Genomic DNA, 9,747 nt, shown 5'->3' on the forward strand with positions numbered 1-9,747 from the left:
TGCTGTGACGCTACCACGTCACGGCCATGGGCTCTTACTGGGCCTCGTGTTCAGGCTATAGGCATGGGCTCGGCTCACGGTGGACTCAAGTTCACGGTCCATGGACCACAGACTGGTCTATAGTGGACCGAGTCCATTGTCTGTTCCTCTCGGCTTGGCTCATATGCACCGAGTTCACGCAGGGGTGTCAGCGAGAGGGGGAATGTTTCCCCTATCTTTCTCCCACGGCGGCGCTCTTGCCAGCGGCGAGCTTCGCTGATGAGCCTCTATGGCGAGGCTGGTGCCCAACTGGGAAGGGGAAACACTACCCTAGGTCACAGCGATCATGGTCCTAGGGCCCTAGTGGTGGCCGGGGTCTTCCAAGGCGTTGGCCATGGCGGCTGGCGGCTCAGCGGTGCCTGCCGGTGGCAAGTTCGTGCACACCGGCCCTCCAGTAACTAGGCTGGGCAGACGATGGCTCTGGTGGGTTTGTGGGTGCACGACAAAGGCGTCCAGGGCTCAAGCGAGGCTTTGGACTCCCCGATGGCCATTAGGGGCTCCCCAGTGGCCACGGTAACCATGAAGATGACGGCGAGGCACACGGGTGCGCTACGAGGCTCCGGTGGGGTGGTCACGGTGTGCGCGTGGGTGCATGTGTTCCTAGTGGCTGAGGCAAGGCACTGGCCTACGCGCTCCAGGCGTGGAGCGCCATGGCCAACGGTGAGGTCCGATGGTAGAGAGAGACCGGAAGAGGGGAAAAAGTTCACCATGGGAGGCGTGAAAGACTGGATGGCAATGCCGTGTCGATGCGAGGCCATGCAGCTCCGGTGTGGCCGTGCAGTGCCATGCCGAGCCATGTCGGTGACGAAGCACCGGCGTCGTCTTCGGCTCCGATGACCTCCCCCTCCACGGTGGCTTCAGCGCTTTCTTCCTCTCCTTCCTTCCCCTTCTCCCTCCTCTCTCTTGGTTCTGGTGCGCAGCGTATGGCCACCAAATGGCGGCGGGTGATGGACGATCGCTAGGGCTCTAGGGCTGGGGCTCTTATAGCCGGTGCTCCGAGCTCCACGGTGGACGGCTGAGGATCACACCGAGCGCATCGAGTGGCTTTGTGGGGCGTGGGTGGTTGGCATGGCGTTGGCGTGGGCGCTACGCCAAGGGGGGGCAAGGCCATGGCCCGGGCATGACCCCCTGGCCTACCCTGCCATTGCTGTCGGGGCTCTATCGCGCGGTGATCATGCACGGCGTGGAGAAGAGGAATAGTAGGGCTGACTTGCGGGGTCCAGTGGTAGCGGCTGCAAGCGGAGGCAGGGAGACATGCAGGCATGGGCATCGTGCGGCTGACACGCGGGGTCTAGCGACAGCGGCAGCGAGCGAAGGCAGGGAGCGCGTAGGCGTTGCTGGGCCACGAGCTAGGCCGCGAGCGGGGCCGCACACGCCGGGGCTGACTGGGCTGAGCTGCCTGGGCTTCCGAGGCCTTCTCCTCTTCTCTTTTCTTTTCTATTTTTCATTTCTTTTCCATTGTTTAAATTCAAATTTGGTTTAGAATTCGAATATAAAACTGAGGTAACTTGTTCATTGGAGTTTAGGGAATTTTGTTTAATAATAAACTTTATAGAATTGTTAAGCATAACATAAAGCAATGAGAATCCAAATCACAATTTAAGTTAATCATGTATGCAACATCTATTTAATAGAAATTAATAATCATAATCAACATATGACATGCTATGCTTATGTATTGACTTAGGTTGGGTTACTTCTAATGCAACTCCTGGTTGGGTTACTTTACATGACACTCATCATCACATGGAAGTTTTGAGAAAAATTTTGTAGTTGGTATTTTTTTGGTGTGTGAATTTTTGGGTTGTTACATGAGGTGCCACGGTGAAAGGTCCTAATATGGCTAGAGGGGGTGAATAGCCTATTTAAAAATCTACAAATAAACTAGAGCAATTTGATTAGTATGACAAATAGTGAAATGCAAACTTGCTCTAGCTCTACAAGGGTTACAAGCCACCTATCCAACAATTCTAGTTACAATGATAGCTAGACACACAACTTGCTATGATACTACTCACTAAGAGCTCTCAATCTTTCTACTCTAAAGAGCTCCACTAAGCAAAATTAAATAGCAAAACAAGCTCTCAAATCTAATTACACTAAAGAGCTTGCTACAACTAGTTTGCAAGGATATAAACGAGTGAGTAGGATGATTATACCGTCGTGTAGAGGAATGAACCAATCACAAGATGAATATGAAACCAATCACCGGGAGAATATCAAATGGCAAGAGACAACTGATTTTTCTCTTAAGGTTCACGTGCTTGCCAACACGCTAGTCCCCATTGTGTCGACCAACACTTGGTGGTTCAGCGGCTAAGAGGTGTTTCACAAACCTCGTCCACACGATTGGACACCGCAAGAACCTACCCACAAGTGAGGTAACTCAATGACATGAGCAATTTACTAGGGTTACCTTTCGGCACTCCGCTGGGGAAGGTACAACTCCCCTCACAATCACCGGAGACGGCCACGAACAATCACCAACTCATGCCAATCCTCCACCACTGCACCGAACCATCTAGGTGGTGGCAACCACCAAGAGTAACAAGCGAAATCCACAGTGCAACACGAATACCAAGTGCCACTAGATGCAATCACTCAAGCAATGCACTTGGATTCTCTCCCAATCTCACAAAGATGATGGATCAATGATGGAGATGAGTGGGAGGGCTTTGGCTAAGCTCACAAGGTTGCTATGTCAATGAAAATGTGTGAGAGAGTGAGCTTGAGCCGGCCATGGGGCTTAAATAGAAGCCCCGACGAAATAGAGCCGTTGGCTCAAATATTTGGCTGACTGCGCATCGACCAGACGCTCCGGTCACAATGCACCGGATGCTTCGGCCATGAATACCGAACGTGTCTGGTCAGCCTACCGGACATGTCTGGTAGCTCCTAGACTGCCATGTGTCTAGTTCAAACCAACCTAGCCATTGCTGCCCATTCTGCTAATGACCGGACGCTCATATCGGACGCACAAACACAATTGACCAGACGCTGAGCTATCGAGTCTGGTTGAGTCCAGTAAGCCACTAGGGCTGACCAGACGTGTCTGTTAGAAACTGACCAGACGCTGAGCCTCAGCGTCTGGTCGAGTACAGTAAGCACCCATGGACGACCGGACGTGTCTAGTCACACTGGACCAGACGCTGCCAGCGTCCGATCAACTGATCTACCGAGCACTACGTTTGTTGAATCACACTGGACGTGTCCAGTGTGGCGACCGGACACGTCCGGTCGCTGAGTTCATCGCCAAATACCGGACGCGTCCAGTCACTCTGTAACTAGTGCGACTAACTCCTTTTTGACTCTATCTCCTTCACCCTTGCTCAAATGTGCCAACCGCCAAGAGTATCACCTTGTGCACATGTGTTAGCATATTTTCATAAACATTTTCAAGGGTGTTAGTACTCCACTAGATCCTAAATGCATATGCAATGAATTAGAGCATCTAGTGGCACTTTGATAACCGCATTTTGATACGAGTTTCACTCCTCTTAATAGTACGGCTATCTATCCTAAATGTGATCACACTTGCTAAGTGTCTTGATCACTGAAACAAAATGGCTCCTACAATTTTACCTTTGCCTTGAGCCTTTTGTTTTTCCCTTTCTTCTTTTCCAAGTTTAAGCATTTGACCATCACCATGCCATCACCATTGTCATGATCTTCGCCATTGCTTCATCACTTGGAGTAGTGCTACCTATCTCATAATCACTTTGATAAACTAGGTTAGCACTTAGGGTTTTATCAATTAACCAAAACCAAACTAGAGCTTTCACGTGGATCATGAACGTGGCGTCCATCCATTCACCCTCGCCCAATGGCTTGGAAATGGGCGGAGGGGATGTGAGGCAAGCCCTCAGACGCGGCACGGGCATGGGCTATTGCTGGGCTGTGTGGCTGTGCGCGTGCGAGTACAGGCACAGACTAGGTGCTGGGTCACGTCTGCTGGGCCGGCAGTGGCGGGTTGGGCTGCTTTGGCCTTTTCCCATTTTCTCTTTTTTCTAAACCCTTTTCTATTTCCTATTTCCATTCTATGCTATACCTTCTCCTTCTATGCATGTATACATGTGTTGCCAAGCATGTACACATCCTTATGGGGTCCACTAGGGGTCAACTAGGGTATTAGGGTCAATGCCAAGGGTTGGCAACACACACACAACAAGTTTGTTAAAAGGTTTACTTGATTTTATTTCATCACAAAAAATCATGAAGAAGCAACTCACAAGTTGTTTAATATGCAAATGCTCAATCATGCTAACTTGGGATCTACTTGTGCAACTACAAGGGTGGTTTCCTAGTATGCACACTCACCATGCATGGATTTTGTTAGAAAAAAAATTAGTTCGGATTTTTGGTTCTAGGAAAACCTGGGTTATTACAGATACACAGGAGATCAAAGAGATGCACGCAAAGATTGGGGGCCAGTGCAGCAGAGGGTGGTGTGGCCACCCCATGGGTGCACCCGCACCCCCATCTCCTCCCCCTGGTCTAAGATTTCATCCAAGTGCATGTGTGGGGATCCTAAGGGATGTTGGTGCTTGGATTTGATTTAGCAGGATAAGCGAGTGATAGAGTGAGATGCATATGGTCATGGTGAATCAAGAAAATATTCATATTTGAAATTTCACATGATTTTGTATTAATGAGTGAATATTCATGTGATAAAAAATCAAGCAAGAATAAGAAAGAATCATGATTTGTCTAGTGAGGGCAAAAGGGTCATTTGTCCATGATTGCATGCTTAGAAAGATAAAATAATCTTTATAATTTAAGTAAATGAAAGAATATGTTAGCATAATTAATTTTTAAATTTTCATGAGTTTTGAATAAATTTATCAAAAGCAATCAAATCTATTCTATCTATTTCTAAGTTAGTGCTATAAGAAGGCTCTAGGAAAACTTTTAAACATTGACTGTTAACTTTGGAAGTGTTAACGTCATCGTCCTGGATGGTGATCACGCCATGTGGTGAAGTGTTGATGATGCTGTATGGTCCTTGCCATTTGCTTCTTAGTTTTCCTTCACCGAAGAGTTTGACTCGGGAGTTGAATAGAAGAACCTTATCTCCCTCCTTAAATTCTTTGTATTGGATTCGATGATAGTGCCATCACTTTGTTCTTTCCTTGTAGAGCTTGGCACTGTGGTACGCCTTCTCTCGCCATTCTTCTAGCTCAGCAATTTGTTTTTGATGATTTCTGTCGGCTAGCTTCACATCCATATTCTAGCTCTTTATGGCCCTAGTGAGCTCGGTGTTCAAGCTCAACTGGTAAATGGCAGCTCTTTCCATAAATGAGCTAGAATGGCGACATGCCAATGGGGGTTTTATAAGTTGTCCTATATGCCCAAAGCACATTAGGTAGCTTATCTTTCCATCCTTTTCCCATTGCATTAACTATTTTCTATAGGATATTCTTGATTTGTTTATTTGAAGTTCTATCTGACCACTTGTTTGAGGATGGTATGGGGTGGCAATGTTGTGCTTGGCCCTAAGCTCTTTCAGGAAGGCTCTAAAGGTTTTGTTAATGAAGTGGGATTCTCCGTCGCTTATCACCATTCATGGTGTTCCAAAACGAGATTACTTCATGAAACATCTTCCTTGCATGCCTGGCGTCAGCAACTCTGCATGGTAGAGATTCCACCCATTTTGATATGTAGTCAATGACAATAAGCATGTACTCGCTATCATGGGACTTTTAGAATGGCCCCTGAAGTCAATGCCCCAAACATCAAAGATCTCCACTTGTAGGTTGTAGTGGAGGGGCATTGCATTATGAGCTATAATGCCACCTTGCAGCTGGCATTTTTGGCACCTTCAGATGAACTCCTTGGTGTCTTTGTACATCATTGGCCAGAAGAACCCGCACTGCTAGATTTTGGCCTACATGCAGGAATACTCCATAATGGCCTTCGTACAGCGCTGCATGGCATCCCTCGATGATCTTGCAAACCTTCCACCATGGGTACACATCTCCTCAACAAGCCACCAGAGCATACGCTATATAGGTATGGGTCATCCCAAAGGTGATGTCTGCTTTCTTCTTGTATCTTCCTTTTGTTTTTGCCTAGTGGTACGTATCTTGAAACCATGAAGTTCACGATGTTTGTGTACCACTGGGTTTGAGTCTATCACCTTGAGTAGCATGTCATCGCGTAGGAAGTCATTTATTGGGAGTTCCTACATGTTAGTGACCTACAAACACTGATAGATGATCGGCGATAGTGTTCTCTACTCCCTTTTTATCTTTTAGCTCAAGGTCAAATTCTTGGAGTAAGAGAACCCATCTTATTAACCTAGGTTTAGCATCTTTCTTAGTGAGTAGATATTTAAGTGTGGCATGATTAGTATAAATGATAACTTTTGCACTCACTAAGTAAGACCTAAACTTGTCGATAGCAAAAATGACTGCTAAGAGCTCTTTTTCTGTGGTAGCATAATTAAGCTATGCTCCTGTCAGCGTTTTGCTAGCGTATGTGATTGCATGATGCTTCTTATCTTTGGTTTGGCCAAGGACCACACCAACAGCATAGTCACTAGCATCACACATGATCTCGAACGGCAGTGACCTAATCGGGTGGTTAGATGATTGGCGCTGAGATGAGTGCTTTCTTGAGAGTGTGGAAAGCGTCTAAGCACTCATCTATAAACTCAAAAGGTGCATCCTTATCTAACAGGTTCGTGAGGGATCTAGTGATTTGTGAAAAATCTTTGATAAACTGCCTATAGAACCCTGCATGACCGAGGAAGCTGTGGATCCCTTTTATGTTCATGGGGGTGGGGGGTAGTTGCTTAATGACATTTATCTTGGCCATTATCTACCTCAATCCCCCTCTCCGACACAAGGTGCCCAAGAATGATGCCTTCTTGGACCATGAAGTGGCACTTTTCCTAGTTAAGTACCAGGTCCTTCTCTTGGCATCTCTACAAGACTTTGTCTAGATTCTCCAGTCAGTGGTTAAAGGTTTTGCCATAGACTAAGAAATCATCCATGAAAACCTCCATGATTTCTTCTATCAAGTCTGAGAAAATAGACATCATGCACCTGTTGAAATGATGCTAGGCACTGTTACACAACCAGAATGACATTCTATGATATGCGTACGTTCCATACGGGCATGTAAAAGTCATATTGCTTTGGTCATCAACGGTGGATGGGAATATGATGATACCCCGAATACCCATCGAGGAAACAGAAGAAAGAATGATTCGTCAACCACTCTAACATTTCATCAATGAAAGGCAGCGAGAAGTGGTCTTTCTTTGTTGTTGCGTTGAGTTTTCGGTAATCAATGCACATTCTCCGCCCCATGACGATACGTTGTGAGATTAACTCATTTTTATTATTTTCAATGACCGTCATTCCTCCTTTCTCTAGAACCACTTGGACAGGGACAAACCCAGTCACTATGTGGTATGGGATAGATAATCTCGGCGTGAAGAAATTGAGGACTTCCTTCATTATGACTTCCATGCATCGCATTATTGAGCCTACGCTGAGGCTCTCGAGACGGTGTACTTGAAGGGTGAATCAGAATGCGATGGGTATAGAGAGTTGGGCTAATCCCCTTAAGATCTTACAAAGAATACCCAAAAACTGACCTATGTTTTTCTAAGATGGCGATGAGTTTGGGCATCTCCTCATTAGAAAGCTTATTGCTAATGATTACAGGAGTTTCTTTGTCACCATTTAGGAAAGCATAACAGTAGGCTAGCGGGCAAGGGTTTTAGCTCAACCAAGGTTGTGCCGGTGCTTCCTCTTGGGGAAGATCGATGATTTCTCCTAAGTCATCCTCTTCTTCTATGAAGAGTTTTGCATCTTTTTCTAAGGATGACTCAGGGGAATCAAAGGTTAAAACTGACATGACTTCCTTGGGCAGGTCAAGATAGGGGAGAGATTCTACCACTGAGTTTTTGGCTCGAGTGATAGGAATGGTAAAGGTGTCTCTCCCTAGCTTTACATCCAAATCCCCTATTTTTGGTGGGTCTAAGAAGAGTTTTTCTAGGGGATGCCCTATCATGATGTCGAAATCTATTATGTCAAAGACATGGAAATTGAGAGCCATGATGGCATCATCATGGTGAATCAGTGGTGTTGGGCAAAATTCCATGTCCTTTTAGGATCGATCGAGGATTATTTCTAAGAGATTTGTTTGTCGAAGCAAGGGGTTCATTGCCAAAATAGACGGATGCAAAAGATACTGACATCAAATTTGCTATGACAGTAGGGCGAGTAAAGCACATCCACCATTGTTCCGAGAACTTTGCAGCGGATGGTTGAAAGAGGGAGGGGCAATCTGAAATTTCTTTAAAAGAATGCTCTGCCTCTTCCACCCACTCACTACTCATAAAATAAGCCAACTCCTTGATGGATTCCTTAAGGAATTCTTTGTATAATGGTTCGAGAGGAGTGACTTGAACTGGTGGCCTCTTTTGGCATGAGTAATTCGAGGTGTCTCCGAATTCTTCGAACATGCCATCCTCGAAATATGGAAGGTCCGAAGGTTGGAAACCTTCCTCCAAAACTTCTAGTTCGGGTGAGGGTCTCTCTAAGGGTGTTATGGGTTCAGCTTCAGCCAAAGAGACTTCCTCGTGGCTTGGCTTGGGTTCTACATGGAGGGGTTCTAGCGAAGGAGTGTTCTCTAGAATGTGGTCTAGGAGAGCTTCTCCTTCAGGCTATGGTTTTGTAAGTAAACGAACCCCCGGTAGCTATATCAAGCTATAGGGCAGATTCCTTGCTAAGCTCTAACCAAAAATGCTACAAAAGCACATGGTTGGGTATAGACAAGTCTAGGTCAGATCTCATTAAAATTGAGAATCTATCCTAGGCTGCACCTATAGTTTCCTTCTCTTTTTGTTGGAAGTTGAGTATCTCTTATCATAGGGCAGCAATTTGGGATATAGAGAAGAACGCAAGACAGAATATGTTCCTTAGTTCTTCCCAATCGCTAGCTACATTCCCTACATTGTGGGTGCACCATTGTTTCGCCCTCTCATCGAGTGAGAAAGGAAACAACTTCCACCGAAGTGTTTCATTGTGACATGCCCGAAATGGTCAGGTAAGCATAGAGTTGCTCAAACTCCCTTAAGTGATGATAAGGGTTTTCATAATCTAACCCTAAGAAGGCTTGTTCCTAAACTATCGACAGAATATCATCGGCAGTCCTTTGAGGGGTATCCCACGAAGGTAGATTGATCGACAGAGATACGTGTAATCGAGAACAAGAAAGCAACAGAGACACATGAGTTAGATAGGTTCAAGCCGTCAGTACGACGTAATACCCTACTCCTGTGGTCTGTTGGATTGTATTGGCTATCGTATGATATTGCGTGAGGTTGGAGGGGTCCCTACCCACCTTATATAGTCTAGGGGTAGGGTTACAAGTCGGTTAGATCTAGGATATAACCAGAAAGTAATAATATATTACAGGAATTATAGGATCATACGTATCCTAACATATCTCGTAGTATCTTTAGAATATCTTCCTAGTATCTTGCGGGAGGCGCCAAGCAGTGTCGTGCCCCGTAAGGCTTCATCTTGTGGGCTAGGCCACCCCTAGGGGCGTAGCCCATGTGGTCTATCATGGGTATCCAGGGTCATACCCCCCACACGAACCATGGCTATAAAGCCAGGGCGACTGTTCATAACTAGAAGTTGTGATTGGCTTCGAGGAATGTGGTGGTTCTATGAACTCACCCTTGGGAGC

Source organism: Miscanthus floridulus, chromosome 16 (genome assembly GCF_019320115.1).
Source record: "Miscanthus floridulus cultivar M001 chromosome 16, ASM1932011v1, whole genome shotgun sequence".
NCBI classification, from domain to species: domain Eukaryota; kingdom Viridiplantae; phylum Streptophyta; class Magnoliopsida; order Poales; family Poaceae; genus Miscanthus; species Miscanthus floridulus.